The sequence below is a fragment of the Felis catus genome, chromosome F2, assembly GCF_018350175.1.
Source record: "Felis catus isolate Fca126 chromosome F2, F.catus_Fca126_mat1.0, whole genome shotgun sequence".
Classification (NCBI taxonomy): domain Eukaryota; kingdom Metazoa; phylum Chordata; class Mammalia; order Carnivora; family Felidae; genus Felis; species Felis catus.
Window position 1 is genome coordinate 14,374,627 of NC_058385.1, and position 22,145 is coordinate 14,396,771.

General features: G+C 39.2%; 1 long non-coding RNA gene across 3 annotated transcripts in view; it reads left to right on the forward strand.

The window, feature by feature from the left end:
• The window catches only part of LOC109496011, a 41,605-nt gene that overhangs the window by 16,047 nt on the left and 3,413 nt on the right, over window positions 1-22,145 (forward strand). For 2 of the 3 annotated variants that reach the window (XR_002151765.3, XR_002151771.2), the window contains one exon: window positions 17,094-17,221. This is a non-coding gene — a long non-coding RNA (uncharacterized LOC109496011). Of the gene's footprint in view, window positions 1-17,093; window positions 17,222-19,481; window positions 20,280-22,145 lie in introns of those variants that run through there. The other variant, XR_002151766.3, reaches the window with a different exon arrangement.

Sequence of the window (22,145 nt, forward strand, 5' to 3'; positions counted from 1 at the left end):
GATCACTGTTAAATCGAGAACTTAGTTAACCAAGACGGTAAATAAAATTTTGAGAAAAAGAGCCAAGGAGAATCTAAGTTTGTTAAGTCATTTGGGCGATGTTGTCGTGTGGATACATATTTAAAGAATTTTTGGAATGTGAAGACCCTTGATTAATGTTAGTTTCCCCTACAATTATTATTGATTTTTAATTTTCAACATCCTTTATTTGGAAATAATTTGAAGCCCATGGAAAAGTTATAACAATAGAAATAGTACATAGAATGTCAGTATACTCTTTAGTCAGATTTACCCATTTTATTGTTTTACCTCATTTGCTTTCATTTGCTTTATCATTTATCATCAGTCTCCCTTTCTCTCTGATGCTGTTATCAACTTTAATAAAATTAACAATATCATCATTAGTTTATCTAAGCTACTGTCTATAGTCCAATTTTGTTAAGAGTCTCAATGATGCCCTTTAATGATTTTTTTTCCCTGTCATTAAAGAATCCAGTCTAGGATCAGGTATTACATTTAGTTGTTATATTTCTTTAATTTACTTTAATCTGAAATTTTTCCCATTGGTTTTATTTATTTTTTTTATGACAGTGGCATTTTTGAAGAATTAAGTATTTTTTCCTTAAAAATTTTTTTTAATGTTTATTTTTGAGACAGAGAGAGAGACAGAGACAGAGACAGAGCGTAAGCAGGGAGGGAGATACAGGATTGAAGCAGGCTCCAAGATCCAAGCTGTCAGCACAGAGCCCTATGCAGGGCTCAAACTCACAAACCATGAGATCACAGTTTGAGCCAAAGTCAGACGCTTAACCGACTGAGCCACCAAGGTACCGCATTTACTCCTTTTTTAAAATACAACTTTCCTTGTTTTGGGAGTGACTGAGGTTTTCTCATGGTTAAAATCAGGTTATACATTCCAGGCTGGACCAGAAGAGAGGTTTTAGCCTTCTGAGTGCATCATTTCTAGAGGAAGATTATGTCTATCTGCCCCACATTGGCATATTAATTTTGATTACTGGGTGAAAGTGTTATCCATTTTGTTACTGAATAGTTATTATTTTTTCTCTTGCAACTACTAGAAATCTATTAGGAGTTACTCTAAAGTTATGCAAATACTGTGGTCCTCATCACAAACTTTCCCTGTATTTAGCATCTGTAGATAATTCTTGCCTAAAACAATCTATATGCCAGTGGCGCTAAATAGTCCTTTTCTAACTCTGCCTTTCCCACCATATTTCCTGGTTGCTCTTGAAATTATACTGCGTACCAAAAGCGAAAGCTTTCTCTTCCTATTTATTTATTTATTAATTATCAATAATATGATGAATTCCTATTTTTGCAATATCTATAATTATTTACCATCCTTAATTATTTTGATATTTAAATTTAGTCCTGATTTGGCCAGTGGGAGCTCCTTCATATCCTTGTGACAAATGCATACTGATTTGTTGTTGCTGCTATTTGTTTTAACATTTACTCACTTGGGGGAATAATAGGATATCCAGCGTTCATTTTGTTCCCTCCATGCCGCAGTCTGGGTCCACCATTGCTCTGAAAAGAACTGTTTCCATGTGGTACAGAATGGTATTAGAGACCAAAATGTTACTGACTTTTGATAGAAATCAATATCACCTTTCTAAAGGAATTATTCCTGGAATCTACCTTTTTTCCTTTCGAAAACAAGAATATCTCTCTTATTGAGGTCTTCTATAAGTTCTTTATAATCACTGTCATTCTCTTAGGGATTGTGTTAAAAGGATCCTTTATTACTCTAAGACGTATTTCACTTAGATCCAGTGACTCGAACTCATTTTCCATTGTTGGATACTCTTTATTGGTTCTCTTTCTGAAATTCAATATCTTCATTACAATGTAGTTTTCTGTCTTTCCTGTTTTAAGTGCATTATGTTTAATAATGAGAGTAGAAACAAAGTATGATATGATTTGATTATTTTTGGCATCCTATAAAAATTGAATATAACATACATATAATAAAGAACCCAGATGTTAAGTGTACAGTTCAATGAAATTTTACAAATTAAATACTCTGGTGTAACAACCTCTGTTAATAAGGTATAAAAACTTACAAGCAGCCCAGAAGCTGCCCTAGTGCACTCTATCACTCATTATCTTCCTCAAAATAACCATTTCTTTCAACAGTGTTTTGTAGTTTTCATTGTATAAACCATGGGCTTCTTTTGTTAAATTTGTTCCTAAGTATATTTTCAATGTAATTATAAATGAAATTGTTTTCTTAAATACAATTTTAATGATTCAGTGCCAATGGATAGAAATATAATAGATTTTTTGTATCTTGATCTTGTATCATGAAACCTTGCTGAACTCATTTATTACTTCTGCTGTTTTTTTCCTATAGATTCTTTAGGTTATATATATGTATGTGTATATATATATATATATATATGTATGTATATATATATGTATGTATATATATATATATATATATATATATATATATAAAACCTAAGGAATATATATACATATATATATGCATATTCATGTGTCTGCTGAGATGATCCATCATTTTAGTCTGTTATTCTATTAATATAGTGTAATACATTGCTTGATTTTCATATGTTCAACCAACTTTGCATTCCTGGGATAAATCCCACTTAGTCATGGTGTATAATCCTATTTATGGGTTGCTGGATTTTGATTCTGTAGAGGATTTTTATATTTATATTCATAAAAGATGTTCTGTAGTTCTCTTTTCCTATGATGTCTTTGATTTGAGTGTCAAGGGCATACTGGCCTCACAAGATGAGTTAAGAATTATTCGTTCATTTTCTATATTTTAGATTTGTTAAAGAATGGTATTAATGTGTGTGTGTGTGTGTGTGTGTGTGTGTGTGTGTGTGTGTGTTTGGTAGAATCCACCGGCAAAGACTTATTGCTGTGGGCTTTTCTTTGTGGATTTTTTTTTTCATTACTGATTTAATGTCTTTACTTGTTATATAGGTCTATGCAGATTTTCTATCCTGTTTTCACTTGCAGAAGTTTGCATTTTTCTAAGGTTATTTACATTTCATCTAGATTATCTAATTTGTTGGCATGCAATTGTTTATAATAGTCCCTTATAGTCCTTTTTATTTCTGTGATTGGTAGTAATGTCCCCTCTTTCACTCCTGATTTAATTATTTTTATCTTCTATTTTTCTCTTGATCAACATATTTAACGTTTTGTCAATTTTGTTAATCGTTTTAATGCATCGACTTTTGGGGGGGCCTGGGTGGCTCAGTCAGTTAAGCGTCTGACTCTTGTTGGTGGCTCAGGTTATGATCTCACTGATCCTGGGTTTGAGCCCTGCGTTGGGCTCTGTGCTGATGGAGTAAAGCCTGCTTGTGATTCTGTCTCCTTCTCTCTCTGTCCCTCTCTGGCTCTAAATAAATGCATACATACGTACATACATACATACATACATACATACATAAACTTAAAAAAAATCAACTTTTGGTTTTCCTAATTATCTCAGTTGTTTTCATATTATTTATTGTGTTTCATATTATTCTTTATTATATTTCATATTATTTATTATTTTCATAATATTATTTATTTATTATTATTTATTTCTTTATTCTTTGTTTTGCTTGATTTTAGTTTAATTTGCACTTCCTTTTCTAGTTTCTCTAGATGAAAATTAGGTTATTGATTTGAGATAATATTTTTTTTATTTTTAAAAATGTTTTATTTATTTATTTTTGACAGAGAGAGAGAGAGAGAGAGAGAGAGAGAGAGAGAGAACACAAGTGGGGAAGGGACAGAGGGACTCACGGGGCGGAGCTCGAACCCATGAGATCATGGCCTGAACTGAAGTCAGATGCTTAACTGACTGAGCCACCCAGATGCCCTGAGATAATATTTTTTTTAAAATGTAAGCAATCACAGCTATAAATTTTCCTTTAACCACTACATCACCCACACCCCATAAGTTTTGGCGGGTTGTTTTATTGTTTTCATTCACCTGCAAGTATTTTCTAGTTTTCCTGGTGATTTCTTCTTTGATCCATTGATTATTTAAAGAGTGCACCGTTTAGTTTTGATATATTTGTGAATTTTCCAAATTTAATTTCATTCCATTGTGGTCAGAGACATATTTTGTATGATTTTAATCCTTAAAAATTTTTTTTGATATTAAAAAAAGTTTATTTATTTACTTATTTAGAGAGAGTGTGAGGGTGTATGAGCAGGGCAGGGACTGAGAGAGAGGGAGGCTGGATCTCATGAACCATGAGATCATGACCTGAGCAGAAATCAAGAGTTGGGTGTTGAAAAGAGTGAGCCACCTAGGCACCCCTTAATCCTTCTATAGTGATTTAAACTTATTGGCCTTATTATAAATCAAGTGACTATATATATGTGGATATAATTTTACATTTTATATTTTTTCTGTTGGTCTATAATATTTTACATACTGTAGTTTTATTTACAGTTATGTATTATTTTTTAAAATTTATTTATTTTTTATTTTTAAAAGTTTTTTTTTAACGTTTATTTATTTTTGAGACAGAGAGAGAGACAGAGCATGAACGGGGGAGGGGCAGAGAGAGAGGGAGACATAGAATCGGAAGCAGGCTCCAGGCTCTGAGCCATCAGCCCAGAGCCTGACGCGGGGCTCAAACTCACGGACCGCGAGATCGTGACCCCGGCTGAAGTCGGACGCTTAACCGACTGCGCCACCCAGGCGCCCCTATTTTTTAAAATTTAAATTCAAGCTAGTTAACGTACAGTGTAATAATGACCTCAGAGGTAGAATTTAGTGATCCATCGCTTACAACACCCAGTGCTCATCCCAACAAATGCCTTCTTTAATGCCCTTCTTTAATGCCCTTCACCCATTTTTCCCTCTCCCCACCCGACATCCTTCTGGTAACCCTCAGTTTGTTCTCTGTATTTTTAAGAGTCTCTTATGGTTTGCCTCCCTCTCTGTTTTTATCTTATTTTTGCTTCCCTTCTCCTATGTTCATCTGTTTTGTTTCTTAATTTCCACATCTGAGTGAAATCATGTGATATTCATCTTTCTCTGACTGACTTAGCATAATACACTCTAGTTCCATCAGTTACTGTAGCTTTATAATGAGTCTTCATATATAGCAAGCCCTCCAACTTTGTTCTTATTCAAGATTATTTTATGCTATTGTTAGCTGTTTTGAATCGTGTAGATGTACAGTTTGTCAATTTCCACACAAAGGATTTTTTGTTTTGTTTTTTGGCTTTTGACAGAATGCGTGATATCTATGGATCAGTTTGAGGAAACTAATAATTCTACCAAAGTGAACCTTTTAATCTATATATGTTCTGCCATTAAGTAGGTCTTTTTAAATTTATCTCAGTAAAGTTTATAGTTTCCTGGGAGGACATTTTATACATATTTTAATAAAATTATTGCTAGGTATTTGATGTTTTTGGTGCTTCTGTTAGTGATATCACTTTTAACATTTAATTTTCTATTATTAATTTTAGAAATACAGTTATGTTCTCTTTATCCAAAACAAACTTTCATCCAGTGACCTTGTTAAATTCACTTATTAATTCTTATAGTTTATCTGCATATTCTTTTGGATATTCCACATATGTAATAACTTGTCTTTAAGCAACTAATGTTTTATTATTCCTTTTAAAATCATTATTTGTATATGTATTTTTTGTCATATTGCATTAGCTAATTCTTCCAGCAAATGATTGAAATGAAGTAATAGAAAGTGTCATTGTCTCATTCTTCATTTCATTTTTTGAGAGAGAGAGAGAGAGAGAGAGAATCTTAAGCAGGTTCCATGCCCATGCAGAGCCCAATGCAGTGCTCAGTCTCATGATGGTGACATCATGATCTGAGCTGAAATCAAGTCAGACACTTAACCGACTGAGCCACCTAGGTGTCCCAGCATTGTCTCATTCTTGATTGCATGGAAATGTTTTCAACATTTCATCATTATTATGATTTTTAATTTTTTGGAAATGTATATTCCATGTTATTACATGATCACTAGCTTCTGAGGCTTCTTTTGATTTACTTCAGTTTGATTTTTAAATTTAATACAATTATTGAGAAATTTAATTTTGCCAAATATTTTAATGCATATTTTTTAAGCAATTTTTCTTCTTTAGTCTGTTGAGATGGTCATTTTTACTGATTGATTAATTTTATGGTGTTAAAATAACCTTGCATTCTTGGTATAAACACCAGTTTGCCATGATATATTGTCTTTTTATACATATATAGCTTTGGTTTCTTTGCTAATATGAATGAGTTTTATACTTGTGTTCAGAAGAGAGATTGGTCTGTGGTATTCCTATTTCAAAATGTCTTTGGAAGATCATGGTATTAAATTTAATGCTGGCCTTATAAAATAAACAGATAGTGCTGTTTCCTCATTTTTTATTTTCTGGATCAGTGTATGATTGGTGGTTTTTTTACCTTAATGTTGAAGAATGTACCAATTAATCCATCTAGGCTTGAAATTTTTTTTTGTAGAAAGTTTGAAATTACAGATTTGATTTTTAAAATAAGAAGAGTACTCTTCAGATTCCCCCCTTCCCCTTTTTGCTGATAATCTCAATAGGTTGTATTTTCAAGGAATTTGTCTATTTTTTCTTTGACTTGTTTTAATTTTTTCAAAATTTTGAGGACTTTTAAATTATATTTTACTACCGATTTCTAATATAATTATTTTTTTGTTAGAAGAAACATACTTTATGTCATTTCAATTCTTTAAATTGATACTTCCTAAACTTATTTCTCAAGCCCTTCACTTCCCCAGAGCTTTAGACTTTCACACACACACACACACACACACACACACACACACACTTTTAGATAAAATTATAGGGGAATAGAGCATCGAGTGAGAAGCCCACTTGTCCATGTCTGCAATCTTAGGAACACAAATGTTTGGGGAGAAGAAAAGGATCCAATTAAAAACACAATGACAGATTGATTACAAGAAAGAACTGTTTATTATCAGAAAGCTAAGAGATTAGGGCTTCAAAAAAACAGTGTAGGCCTTTGGGCAAATAGATACTCATTAGCTGTTAGGTTTTCACTCTTTCCCATCATAATAGTGATGAAGTTTTGGAGTGATGGGGGGTTTGTGGGGGCCGGAGCTGATGGCCAAGAAAGAATTCTTGAAGACGTCTTTGGTGCAAAAGGTGATTTTATTTTTTTTATTTAAAAAAATTTTTTTAGGGGCGCCTGGGTGGCGCAGTCGGTTGAGCGTCCGACTTCAGCCAGGTCACGATCTCGCGGTCCGTGAGTTCGAGTCCCGCGTCGGGCTCTGGGCTGATGGCTCGGAGCCTGGAGCCTGTTTCCGATTCTGTGTCTCCCTCTCTCTCTGGCCCTCCCCCGTTCATGCTCTGTCTCTCTCTGTCCCAAAAATAAACATTGAAAAAAAAATTAAAAAAAATTTTTTTAAAACATTTATTTATTTTTGAGAGAGAGAGAGAGAGAGAGAGAGAGAGAGAGAGACAGAGAGTGAATGGGGGAGGGGCAGAGAGAGAGGGAGACACAGAATCCGAAGCAGGATCCAGGCTCAGAGCTGTCAGCACAGAGCCTGATGCCGGACTCAAACTCACAAAACGTGAGATCATGATCTGAGCTGAAGTCGGATGCTTCACCAACTGAGCCACCCAGGCGCCCCAAAAGGTGATTTTATTAAAACACAGGGACAGGACCCATGAGCAGGAAGAGCTGCACTGGGGTCTTGGCGGGTAACTCATTGTATACCCTCAGGTAGGGAGGGGGTTAGGGCTAGAGTAGGTCTCTAAGATATTTTGGAAACAAGGTTTCCAGGACCTTGAGGGGGTAGCTGTTGCTAGGGAAATGCCACTTGTTGCCGTTTAATAAAACCTCAGTCAGGAGACCCTACAGATGTATATCGGAGCGCCATACGTTTGGAGTATGATTGCCAATATATATCTTGCGAGAGCTGAGATAAAGGAAGTAGACTTCAGGATCCTTGAGGTTGGGATAATGTTAAGCTAAGATTCACTTTTGCCCCTAGCAAAGGGTCATCATTGAGGCAGCTGAGCTTCTAGAGCGAGGTCGCTCTGCCAGTTTCAAGGACTTGTCTATCGGTTATAGGCAGTAAGGCAACTTAATTTTTCATTTGCCTTAGTTTCCCACATTACCATGGCAAGTACTTAAACCCCTTTCCTTTGCTCCTGGGTAGCCAGGAGTGTCCAAGCAATATCACACATATTTCACCTGGGGGTGGACGGTGGAGCTGTCAGCCTGTATTTTCCCTCAGCTTGCCCTAAGCTCCCTCATCAATAAGATGTTAAAAAATGTGGCTGAAGTGGCAATCTCTCCCCTTATAGAAGCTTTTACAAAATCATATCTTATATCGTAGTTCTCCCCAATCCTAAAGGAGGGGTGCTAGAGTATAAGGGATTCAAGGTGACTATGGAGGTCGATTCTCTCTTTTTCAAAAGACAAAAACAAAATAAAAAAAAAAAGCCCAGCAGGGAAGCAAAACAAAGCTTGGTTTACAGGAGAAAATAACAAATTGCAGGGAGAATTCCTGGAGCATATAAGAACAGGACATGGGCAAGGATAAGGAAGGATCTAGTTTTTAGGAAAGACCAAAATGAACTTCTTTCTTAGGCTAAAGGCTTAATTTTTCCCAAAGTCTAGAAACTCACACGTTTCCCAGTTGGAAGTCATTAGCATATCACAGGCATGCCCCCTTTCTCTTATGCTAAATTGTGATAACATTTCAGTAGAAGAAGGGGGAACATGACCTGGCTGTTTTCACTTCTTGCCTCATTAACATATTTGAGGGTTCAGGAAATAAATTTAAGAAGCACATGGCTTTTTCCTTTCCTTTCCTGGATTTCCAACCTTTTCTGGTAGCTTAGGTATACTTTCTTGTAGAAATTGCACTGGAATGTTTACATAAGATGCTTGTGGAGAATACGTCTCAAGCTTTTTACAAAGACCAACTCTCTCTTTGCTAGACTTTCTCTCCAAGACTACGTTCTATTTTAGGGGACAGAATTTGATCTGGAGCGAGCTGTATAACCACACAACTGTGGTGTACTGTAATGTTGAAAAGCTATATGTGATGGACATGTTATCTCTACCTTCTCTGCTGCTGAGAGATAGTTGGTCATGTTAGTGTTAGGCCTGGGTTCTGCTAAGAGCCTCCATGAGTCTGGCTAAGCGAGTTTGATAGAAGTTGAGCTCCACCCCTCCTCTCGTGTTAAGATTTCAGAAGAAAGGGAAAGCTACTCTGTCTGGAAGAACATAGAGGGCCAGGGCTGGGGTACAGCAAACGCTTCTGAGCGAGAAGGTAGGAAGCAAGGGCATGTAGGGAGGGGATGGCAGGAGGTTGTGACGTGGCCCATCCCCACAACCATATGCAGCTTGAACGAATTCTTTTAAAACTGATGAAGTGCTTGGAGATGAGGATGATGCTGGTAGGATCCCTGGAGATGGGCAGCAATTATGGGGTGATCATCAGACTTCTGGTAGCCGAGGAGTAAGCTGGGGTTCAGGCCAAGTAAGCCTCCCTCTCCAAGGGGCAAGGGGCTTCATCTGATGCCTCTATTACATTTATGTGGCATCCTCTCTTTCCCATCCCTCCGTGTCCTTTATCCCTTCCATCCTAGTCTTTAAAATGTACGGAAAAAACCTCAGGGCTCTCCAGGTTTGTGAAGAATAAGTTATTTTGAGAGAAATTCAAAGAGGGCAGAGAATTAAACGAGAAATTTTTGGAAATTTTGAAATAAAAAGATTATATACAGCAGGAGCGAGGGAACTATCTAAAGTGTCCTATGTGTTCTACATGATGCAGTAATCTGCATAGACAATTATAGCAGTTCACCTATGCTAAACCATGTTATTTTCCCTCATGTGTACCATGAATTGATCAAAATACAATAAAAAGGATTATTATTTTAGGGGTCATATGTTGGTATGTTAGTAAATCATTTTGAATAGTATAGAACATAATAGCAATAGCTATGATAATAACAGTCTTGTTGATATAAAATTATATATTATTTAAATAGTTTTCTTCCTTGCTTATGTTTATTTATTTCCCATAGATATATACTTATGTTTGGTACCTAGGTATATGCCTTGCACCTGTCTTGTATGTATGTATGTATGTATGCATGTATTTTTAAGCTGGCCATTTTAAAAAGTTTATTTATTTATTTTGAGAAAGAGAGAGAGAGAGAGGAAGCAGGGGAGGAGCAGAGAGAGAGAAAATCCCAAGCAGGTTCCGTGCTGACAGCATGGAGTCTGATGTGGGGCTCAAACTCACTAACTGTGAGATCAAGACCTTAACTGAAACCAAGAGTTGGATGCTTAACCAACTGAGCCACCCAGGCACCCCTTAAACTGGCATGAACAGGGGAGAGGGGCAAAGGGAGAGAGAGAGAGAGAGAGAGAGAGAGTCCCAAATAGGCTCCATGCTTAGTGTGGCTCTTGTGAGCTATTGTTTAAATTAGTAGTAATCGTATTCAATAAGGAGTCATCTACGGATATAATGAACACAAATCTAAACTTTATTTGGTCAAATAATACCAGCTGCAGGAGCCTGTTGGAGGACATCATTTTGTATGTATGCAGATCAGCAGTGGCCTTTTAATTACCAAATTCAGTCATTTCTTTTCTGGTTAAACTATCACATTCAACATTGGTGATTAACTTCTTGAAACACTCTTTTCCTTTGAATTTCCAGATTGCATTTTTGTCATGTTCTCTTCTAACTTATCTCATTGCCTTTGTCTATTGCCGTCCTCGCTCCATTTATATGTCCCTACTATGCCAGAACTGGAATTTTGACTTTGTTCTTTTGTCTCTCTACATACTTGGTCTGGGCCATGTTACATTCATATGGCTGTAGCAACCATTTTAAGCTGATTATTTTCAAATCCTGATCTGTAGCTACATTGTGGCCCCTGAATTCCAGGTTCATACCTACAGGAGGTGCATGATCAGATGGGCTGCAGGCGTCTTAAGCTCAAAACTTCAATAGTAAAATTGTCACTTCTGTACCTCTCGAGTTCCAGCTCCTTTCAGTACTCTGTTTTGTGTAGTGGTATCATGGCTGACCCATGATTTAGTGGGCGTACTGGCTTGGAGGATTCCATGCCCTCTGATTTCTGGTTGGATCTGACCAATGAGGGGAGGGCAGGAGAGAAAAGGGCAGGAAGAGAGAAAAGGTCGGGTCACCCTGCTACTTAGAGTGCTCTCTTCCACACCTCTAGCTCTCATCTGGTTTTTGTTAAAAGCATTTCTTCAAAAGTCCTTTTTTCTTTTGAGAGAGAGAGAGAGTGAGCACAAGTTGGGGAGGGGGAGGGGGAGAGGGAGAGAGAGTATTAAGCTGGCTGTATGCCCAACATGGAGCCTGTCACAGGGCTCGATTCCACAACCAGGAGTTCATGACTCCTTTGGTTTCACTGCCTTTATGGGACAATGTAACGTTCCATAGACAGAGGGAAAGCGCTCTGGTATTTCATTCTTAACACTTAAATTGATCCTATACTTGTATAAGGACAATAATCTTATTTAATTGGATATTCTCCACAGAAAGCCCTTTATATGTGTTTTAAATTTTAATGACTTCATAACAATGATAAACAGCAGCACAAGGCATGACATTTGATATAATCATAAGGTAGAGTTTGAGCAGTGAGACTAGAGGCGAGGCCAGGGAAAGGGCCAATTCATGTGAGGCCAGGGATGCTCTACTAAAGCCTTGGGCAGTCTTTGGTCGGCGGATGTCGCTGAAGGATTATAAACTAGAGGTAATATCCAGATTCATATCTTGGACGGTTCACTCAAGCAGGGATGTAGAGGCGAGACCTGTCCACACCAGAGTGGATCTTCTCTCTCACCAAATGAGGCACAGAGGACGTTTACCCATCATCAAATGTTTCTTAGCAAGGTTTTCACAAAGTAGAATGTGGACTGATGTTCCTCTGGGTCCATGTATGGTTCTGGGTCTGCCTGCATCAGAATTACCCCGGGGATGCTTGTTTAAGAAGGTAATTGCTAGACCCTATATCATACTTACTGAATTAACATCCTTGTAGATTGTTAATATTAAAAAAAGTTTTTTAGAGGGAGAGTGAGAACATGAACAGGGGAGAGGAGCAGAGAAAGAGAGAGAGAGAGAGAAAGAGAGAATCCTAAACAGGCTCCATGCTTAGCGTGGAGCCTAACTTCGGGCTCGATCCCATGACCCTGGGATCATGACCTGAGCTGAAATTGAGTCTGACGGTCAACCGACTGAACCTCCAGGTATCCTACAGGTAATTTTTTTTTCCCTTTTAGTGAAAGAGTGAGGATAAAGTCAACCATTTTCTAACCAAATGCATATTTAATATTAGTACCTAGTGAGCTAAACTTTGTGAAGATTCAGAGACTAATTTTTTAAAAATGCATTTGGATATCAGGATGCTCACTGTGTACTGGGAGAAACAAATGTGTATGTATAAGTATAATGTAGAAGAAATAAAAATTAAATCTCCTAAGAGATACAAATAAAAAGAATCCGGTAGTTGAGGTGTGGAATTTCTCAAGATTTTGCTGTTATCTTGAAGTGCTCAATTCAAACACATTTATCCAAATAAAAAAAACCTCACCAAAATGAAAACATTTCCTCTTTCTGTTGCTTCAGGGCTAGCTAAAATCTTCCTCCCATTGTGTGTCCTTGGGTATCTAAGTATCTCCTGTAGTTTCTTTTAAATTTGCCTCTATGAATATATGTGGTCTCTTCATTAATTCTCCCCCAATTCCCTCTGAGTTTGCTTTCGGTTTTCTACCAGACCTTAACTGATCAGTGGTCTCGGAGTCTTTCATACGGAAAACTGAGCCGGTCCCTCCAGCTTCTGCAAACTCTTCTGACTTCAATAGAAATTTGCTGTTCCAGTCCTAACCCCCTTGGAGTGCAACTGTGACTTGAGTCCCTTGAGAGTATCCTGGCTTGAGTCTCCCACTTCCAATAAGGTATTCAGGCAGTTTAAAATTTATAAACCTTTAACTCTGAAGGGAGCCGAGAATTTGCAGCCATATCTCTGCAAGGACCTCCCTCCACCCCCCCCCCCACCCCCCCACAGCTGCCTATCACTTTTCTTTCTCTTGCTCCTTCATTTTCTCTTCATACATTCCACAAGAGCAGGAACTGGTTCCTCCTTGTTGCCACCTCTATTTCCAGAACCAAATCAAGGGCTCGCTACATTGCAGGCTCTTGATATTTGGTAGATGGATGAATGAACGCATAGCTAAACAAAAAAATCTCTGACGACGACCGTGTGGATCTCAGGTTTCTGTTGGTGTGGTAAATTGTTTGCAAGGATGGCTCCAAAGCTTCCCTTATGTCTGGGGGCCTGCCCCCTTGCCAGGTGACTGTGCCGTCCGCCTACCACAAGGTGGTATCTATTCCCCACCCCGTCTCCATGTACCGGGGCTACCTCCTGACTTGCTTTGGCCAATAGAGCTTGGTGGAAGTGACGGTGTGTGACTGCTGCAGGAGGCTGTCAGGGGCCTTGCGGTGTTGCTCTGAGGCACAGTGTAAGGGAGCAAGTCTAGCCAACCAGAGGACAAGGGGCCATGAGGAAGAGGACAAAGGAAACCCAGCTGACCCGGGGCGCTTCCTGCCAGACCTGTGAGTGAAGCCAGATACTGCCGGCCCCGCCAGCCATTCTAGATGAATGGGACGGCTTGAGTGAGTCCAGGTAGAGGCCGACAGGAACCACCCGCCAGCATGCAGAATCACAGGAAATAATAAATTGTTGCTTTTTCAGGCACAGGACTTTAAAGATGACATGACTTTAAAAATAAACACGTCAGTGTCATTCCCTTTGAGGAATTTATAATCCACTGGGAAAGACGTGTCACGTATACTAATAATTTCTGGCTCTTGTTTGAGTAGATTATGGATACAATTGTAGACTCTTCCTCCTGGAGTTGTGAATAATTCTTGGCAGCTGGGAAAAGGACCTCTCACAAAAATAAAATGAAGACAGAGCGACTTTGAAAAAACTCACATTTGGCCTAATACATGTGAAATATTGGAAATGGGGAGACACACACGCATAAAGCTGGGGAGTTGGAGCCATTTATTTTATGCATTATTTGGGAAGGAGGTATGAATTTAGTATTGTCCTAACCATCTCAGCTTTTCTCTGTGGGAGCATGCGGGAAGAATATAGTTACACTGGGTTCTATACAGATATTACATATATTTTACATACAAGCTCTGACAGACTCAATTCAGACCGAAGAGTAATCTTTCAGATACTTTTTACTGCATTTATATTATAAATTCCATTTGGTGGGCGAATATCACTGTAAGCCTCGGCATTCATATGCTAATGTTATAAGTTGGAGTTGTCAAGAGAATTATGCGCAGGCTTGAGTACATGTGTGTGTGAGTGAGTGATATTTGTGTTTGCCAAAGCAGCATGTGCTCCTGAAGGGAGAGTGTGTCTTATCTTACTAGCTGGCTGGTCTCAGTTTCTCTCTCTAATGTGCCAGTAAGAAAATGTCTTTATCACTGAATATTTTGGTGATGCACAGATTCCAGGATGCCCTCCAGTGGTATGAGACATCTGTGTGTGTGTGTGTGTGTGTGTGTGTGTGTGTGTGTGTGTGTGCATGCATATATGTGTGTGTGTGTGTGTGTGTGTGTACATACATTTGTTAGGATGGGGTATTAGAATACTTTTGGCGACTCTGTTCTTGTTTCATGGGATACCTTTTAACCTTCTCTCAGAATTTTGGACTCCTTTGGTTTCACTGCATTTATGGGACAATGTAACGTTCCATAGACAGAGGGAAAGCGCTCTGGTATTTCATTCTTAACACTTAAATTGATCCTATACTTGTATAAGGACAATAATCTTATTTAATTGGATATTCTCCACAGAAAGCCCTTTATATGTGTTTTAAATTTTAATGACTTCATAACAATGATAAACAGCAGCACAAGGCATGACATTTGATATAATCATAAGGTAGAGTTTGAGCAGTGAGACTAGAGGCGAGGCCAGGGAAAGGGCCAATTCATGTGAGGCCAGGGATGCTCTACTAAAGCCTTGGGCAGTCTTTGGTCGGCGGATGTCGCTGAAGGATTATAAACTAGAGGTAATATCCAGATTCATATCTTGGACGGTTCACTCAAGCAGGGATGTAGAGGCGAGACCTGTCCACACCAGAGTGGATCTTCTCTCTCACCAAATGAGGCACAGAGGACGTTTACCCACTATCAAATGTTTCTTAGCAAGGTTTTCAAGAAGTAGAATGTGGACTGATATTCCTCTGGGTCCATGTATGGTTCTGGGTCTGCCTGCATCAGAATTACCCCGGGGATGCTTGTTTAAGAAGGTAATTGCTAGACCCTATATCATACTTACTGAATTGACATCCTTACAGATTGTTAATATTTTTAAAAAGTTTTTTAGAGGGAGAGAGAAAACGTGAGTGGGACAGAGGGGAAGAGAAAGAAAGAGAGAGAATCTCACGCAGGCCCCATGCTTAGTGTGGAGCCTGATGTTGGGCTCGATCCTACGACCCTGAGATCATGACCTAGGCTGAAATCAAAAGTTGGATGCTCAACTAACTGAGCCACCCAGGTGCCCCAATTGTTAATATTATATCCTGACTTTGTTCAAACTTCTCCCTTTATCCAGAACATTTTCCCTTTCTCCTTCTCCATCTTAGTCATTTTTTCAAAATCCAGCTAAATCATCGCTTCAATTCCAAGTCAGGTTGGAACTGATCACTCTCTCCACTGTGCTTCTACTGTTCCCTTTAATCATTTCTACACAGAATGTGGCGGCACATTAATGCATTCTTTGTTCACATTTGTATTCTTCCCACTAGATCTTTAGGGTACAGTGATTATGACCTATGTGTGTTTGTTTTCCTGCTGCCTACCACAGGAGTTTAGGGACTTCATAAACATTTTTGGATATATATACGAATAAATGAAAATTTCTTGAGTGTGTCCACATTTCTAATTTTTCTATGGCCACTTGTGTTCAGTTTAAGTGTTTATTGCATGCTTGTTTTGTGCCTAAGTCTGTGCTTACTGTTAGGAGAAGGTCATAGGTTTCTAGTTGGGCAATGGGGCAATATAACACAAACTCATGTGTTGTGGTTCATGCTGTGATGCTATGGACAGTTCCTATGTGACGAGATCAACACTGGTTAGTATCTTAGACACCTAGGTGAAAAATCTGGGATTTGAAATAGACCTTGAGGGTCCAATACAGTTTAGAAAGGTGAGGAGAGACCATGCCATTCACAGTCAATGTTTAAGTAGGCATGTTTATGGAAGAGGCCAAGTTCACAGTAAGAATGGAGGGTGAACAACAACAAAAAAAGATGAGTGAATTGAAAAGAGTGGCTTTCTATAAGTATGGAAGAATACATAGATAATTTTTGGAGGAAAATAAATGAGACCCTTGGCAACATCTAAGAAAATAATTTTGTCATAAAAAATGGAAAAAATAGGGTGTAAGCAGTGGGAACTACAAAAAACAAACGAAAATATTCAAATTCATGAGTTTGTCTAAATGGTCTGAGAGCATCTTGTCTAAAGAAGGAAGCTGTGTATGATGTGCCATGTGTGCACAATGAATAAGACCACTTTGCCCATCTTAACTTTTCCCGTGCTTCATCATGATTTAAAAATGAATCTGGTACCTACCATTTTCCCTACACTGGACACGTGGGGACTGTCCTTTGGGTTGAACCAGGGCTTCCAATCCCAGGAGTTTCTCCAGAAGAACAACTCTGTGAGGAAGCATGTCTTCAGGATGGGGAGCTGGTGGAGTCTATCTTACAACGTGAAGGGTCTCACTGGTGACACCAGAAACTATTCAAAGGGAGAGAGAGAGAATGATGCCTACCCTAGGTCCCAATCACAAACTATCAGGCATGGTAGAACTCTTGTTCCACCTCAGTTTCCTGACCAATATGCTACTTTTATTATTTGTATCTAGATTTCTCTGTCTGGGAGTAGCATTCTGTGTGGCCTTGGCTGATGAAACCTTTGACACCAAGAATGAGGTATATGATTTTTTCCTTGGTAGGCTCACTGTAGCTTTGGTCTCTCCAGGTTTGGAGATAGAGCCACCCTATATGTGAAGAAGTCTGGGACTTTCTGCTTTAGGACTTCTGAAGAAGAAACATGAAGTCAATACATAGCGAGGGGCCAGACGGATTGTGTCGGAAACAAACACTGAGGTGGGTGTGCTTGGCTAGCCAATGCATAAAATTCAGAGGAAGTTGAAGTGTGCATAACTAAGATATCACAAACAAACATGACATATATGAGCTTTGAGAAAGAAGCATTGTACAAACAGCGTTTATGGTTTGTGAATTATGGGGCTAGATAAATGTGAACTAAATCGTCAGGACAACTTGGGAGATTTCTGCCTCATGAGAGTTCCCAAAGATTCATTTATATTTCATTTCTCTGTGATGCATGGCTCCATAAATTTTGGGTAAAACAGAGGGAGAAAGACTTGTACCTGCAGTCTAGAAGTTCCTGCCCACCTTGAAGGGTGCTGATTCTGCCAGTTACAGCTTGGAAGCTCTCATATGTTTTTGGAAGAGGAAGGTGATTCTTGTGGAGTGGCCACCCACAGATTTGGGAGAATGGGGGTTCACCTGACACCACACCTTTTACAGTGGGGACCTCTTCAGATGACCTTGGGTAATATTCATTCTTCTCTAAAACTGGGATTTGGCTGACAAACTACATGAGTTACGGCATCTTTTTATTTGTGTGAAGTAGAGACTGGAAATTTATGGAACAGGAAGTGATAAATCAAAGAGATGGGAATGAATAAGAAATGGCTCCCTTAAACTTTTGTATTTGTTGATGCACCAGCAAAAAATAAACAGCCTGGAAAAGTGAAGACAGTAAAATACTTTTGAGTTCCTTCTAGAAATGCATGATATAAATGTGATGCATTATATTCATTTATGCTCCTAGAAGGCACAGTTTTTTTTTTTTTGGAGTGCTCAAAAGAAAGAATGATTTGATACATGGAGGAAAAGTGCTAAAAGAAACTTTTAAAACATTTGCCACTGGAACATCATTTCAAACCTGTCAGAAATGTGAGCAGGAAATAGAAAACTTCTGCCTTGACAATGTTTTGGGGAAAATGGGCCAACTAAACATCATTTGAAGGCAGTAAGGAGGAAAATGCTCAGAAACACAATTTTATTTCCTTTTACAAATTCTTCCTCCAGAGTTTTTAGTCACTCACAAAACAGATGTCATTTTTGAAAATGCAGAATTGCAAAACACAAAAAAATCAGCCTTCTTCAAGAATCCTGTTGTGCTTTCTTCTTATTTGCTGGTAGAAAACATGTGTGTCTTGAATTCCAATTATCTCTTCAGTTCAGTATTTTCCTCAGAGAACAAAAACTTTCTGGTACAGCTGCAGAAGCACAAACAAAATGGTATCACAGAAGAGCGACTAGCACCTTGGAACCAGCTGTTTATGCTATTTTGTCATCTTCTTTTTAACCCTCCGAGTCCTGAACAAGAGTGGGGAATATTCTGGAATATGATCAGCTCTGCGTGTGTGTGTGTGTGTGTGCGCGCGCATGTGTTTAATGCTTTCTCAGCTTGCACTGGAGGGCTGTATGAAGACAGACAGGCCTGTATCCTCGTCTCAGCATTGCCATGTATTAATCTTGTGACTTTAGGAAATTTATTTAGCTTTTCCAAGCTTCGTTTTCTCATCTACAGAATGGCTATAATAATATTTACCTCATAATGTTGCTGTGAGAATTAAGTAAGACAGTGCCCATGAAAATACCCAGCGCGTCACATGGCACATAATAGGTGCTTGCTAGATGGTAGTTATCACGAGACTGTGACCTATTTGAAGTCAGTCTTGTGTGCTATGCAGGTGATAGTTGCTCTGCAGCATTGCATAAATATCTGAGCGCCTACTGTGTGTAGTCGCTTTCACTTGTGCTGTGGTAATTCTTCCAGAAACCTGTGTAATTGTGTCATTGTTGCTATTTTCTAGATAGGAGACGAACATGCAGAAAGGCTCAGGAGATTGTTGAAGTTCCAGGCAATTAGTGGTATTCCAGGCAATTAGGGCTCAAATTCGAATTTGAAGTCAAGCATGCTTTCCGGAGAGACTTCCTAAAACAAGACAGAATGAAACAAAAACGGAACAACCACACAAAACTAAACCAATAGGGGTGAGGATATGTTGGCGTCTCACAGTACGCGTTCAGTGGAAAAGTCAGTCTGCAAAAGCAGGGGAAGGCAGGCGGCCTCTGGGGCTCTGATTCAATCTAGAAGCCTCAGAGGTGCGAGTGTTCAAATGGGAGATTTACTATGATCTGGGGGTATGGAGCCGGAGGCTGCTTCCAATTGAAATTATAATTTCATCTTTCCAATCCACAGAAAGTGCATTAGCTATAATTTATGTTACCTTGAGCCATGATCATCCACACCTTTGGTGTTTTGCAGGCTCCCACTGATTTTCAGAAAAGGAAATTTAAAGGCATCTACATAGCATGGGCTGCACCTTTACTGACACATGGCCAGCAACTACAAACTTTTCTAAGAAAAGCAACTTTCATATAAAAGGCTTGATTCCATACCCAGTAGCTTCATGGAGGCTAAGTAAAAGAGTGTTGTTTTTTTTTAATGAAGTGAAAAGTAAGATATTGTGGTTTCTTCAGTGTGAATGGAATTGATTCAAAAGACATCCTTTTATTTCACAAGCTCCTTTGAAATGAAATCAAAGGGGGCGAAGGGGCAAAGGAAAAACAACCTATCCATCTCCCCAGAGAAGGAAGGTTTTCCTATTAGAGTGTGAATCCAGGGGCAAGGACAACATGCTATTTCTCTTACTGTCTAGCTTCTCACTAGGCATTTCTTTTTCATAAAGTCAGGGCAGCTTAATCGGAAATTAAAATCCCCGATACCTTCCCCATGAAGGTTGGAGGTGGATGTTCAGATCCTTGGAGTTGTCCTGGGATGTGGCTGCCAGGACTGAATCTCTGATGGATGCAGTGACTTTGAAGAAGACGAGACTGGGCTGCCTGGGGACAGTGCCCGCCAGCATGACTCATGAGGAAGGACAGGGTCAAATCAAAGGTGACTGGCCAGAAAGACCTTTAGGATGGAAATCACAGTCTTTTGTTTGAAGACATCTTGTTGCTGGGTTACACAGGACTTCTAGATGTTGCCTGTGTCTTTTCTTTTCTTTTTTTTTTTTAATGTTTATTTACTTTTGAGAGAGACAGAGACAGAATGCGAGTGGGTTAGGGGCAGAGAGACAGGGAGACACAGAATCCGAAGCAGGCTCCAGGCTCCGAGCTGTCAGCACAGAGCCCGACACGGGGCTCGAACTCATGAGTTGCGAGATCATGACCTGAGCCGAAGTCGGATGCTCAACTGACTGAGCCACCCAGGCGCCCCTGCCTGTCTTTCCTCCCCAACGAAAACCCCAAATGACTTTGCAGTAGGCCTTCCATTTTGCTCCACGTGGAATGTTCAAGAGGGCTTGCTTTTTGCTTCTGGTGACTTTGGAGGGAAGCAGATAGCTTAATTTCTCTAAAGTCTGTATGTCTATTTGCTTGATGCCCTTTAAGTCAATCCATGTTTTCCTGGAGTAATTAATGGTGGGGAGCGAAACTGGCAGGTTTCAAATCCCACTCTTCGCCGACCTTTTGGAATATTTTTTAGATTTTAATTGGTGTCGGGAAAAGGAGACCCTCTGCAAATTTTACCAGTGATCTGCTACCCTTAATATGATTGGGCAAAGGGATGGAGATGGGGTCTTGATAGCATGACTTGGAACTGATGGTGGAATTGCTATCACAAGTGGGTTGGAAAATGAAGGGGTTCTTACTCTTCCCTTCCACTATGTTGACATAAAGACACCACTCCTCAATGTCAAGGCTACCCTTTATTCTGGAGTTGTTTTGCCCAACCTCTTGGATGATGAATTTTTGCCAAGATGAACCATGAAAACTATTCTCGAAGATTAGGGAAATATGAATAATAACTCATATCTCCATTAGGGTGACTGACTCTCTTGTTTTGCTTGAGGCTGACGGTTTTTTTCCTAGGATATGAGATTTTCCATTTTAAAACTACAATAATCCCAGACAAATATCATCCTATCACAGGAGGACAGCAGAGCGTAGAGTGTTGAACTGAGAATCAGAAACCCTGATATGAAGATTGGGCTATTGAACTGACCAGCTGTGTGGCCTCGAATAACCTTTCTGAATGGCAGTTTCTTCAGCAGCAAAACGAAAGCTCTGGCTGTATGGTCCACGGGGTTCCTTCCTGCTTCAACAGCCCATGATTTCCAGACTGTTTGCAGTGTCTGGAATGGAAGCAAAATAAGAAAGAGTTCGTGGAATGTCTTTGAAAGGTTGTACTGCAGCTGGGATAGGGACTGCCCAGTCTAGAAATCTGGAAAGACCTCCATCTCTGTTGCAAGCAGCCTGTGCTCATGCATACCTTCCTGCAGCCTCCTGGAGTTCCGAGCGAGGACGCTCAGCCTCCTGTACCCTGTGCACCCTGCCCCGTTCACCGGAACTCTCCTCTGCACTCTCCTTCCTCCCACTGCCGCGACCTTGGTTCAGCCGGCCATCACCCCTTGCTTACACCCAGGTCGCTGCCGCTCACATGTTTCTTGAAATAATACAACTACGTTATTTATGTATTTTATGGTTTAAACTCTTCTTTCATTTTCATTGCATTAGCTTTTCTCCACAACTCCCAAATTAATTTGACCTATTGAAGCTTTACCATGCCTGACCATAAATCAAAAATTATAGTTACACGCTGAATTTGGGAAAATATTCTCATGGTGGTAGGAAAATGAGCATACTTCTTGATCACAGTCTTATTTATGCTTCTTTCGTCAGCCCTAATTTGTTAGTTTAAAATAACCCCTCTGCCATTATTGGAAACACAAATACTGTGTTGAAGTCCTACGTGTTTAAAAACCTTTAATTTGAACTTATACTTTTTCTATTTTAAGGTGGCTTGTACAAATAACTAATACAAAACAGGACCATTAAGAATAAAATTAAAAGACACCATCGAAAGCAACAGATCAGAGAGATGTCACTTGACACTTAAAACAAATTGTAATTATTAATAACAGCT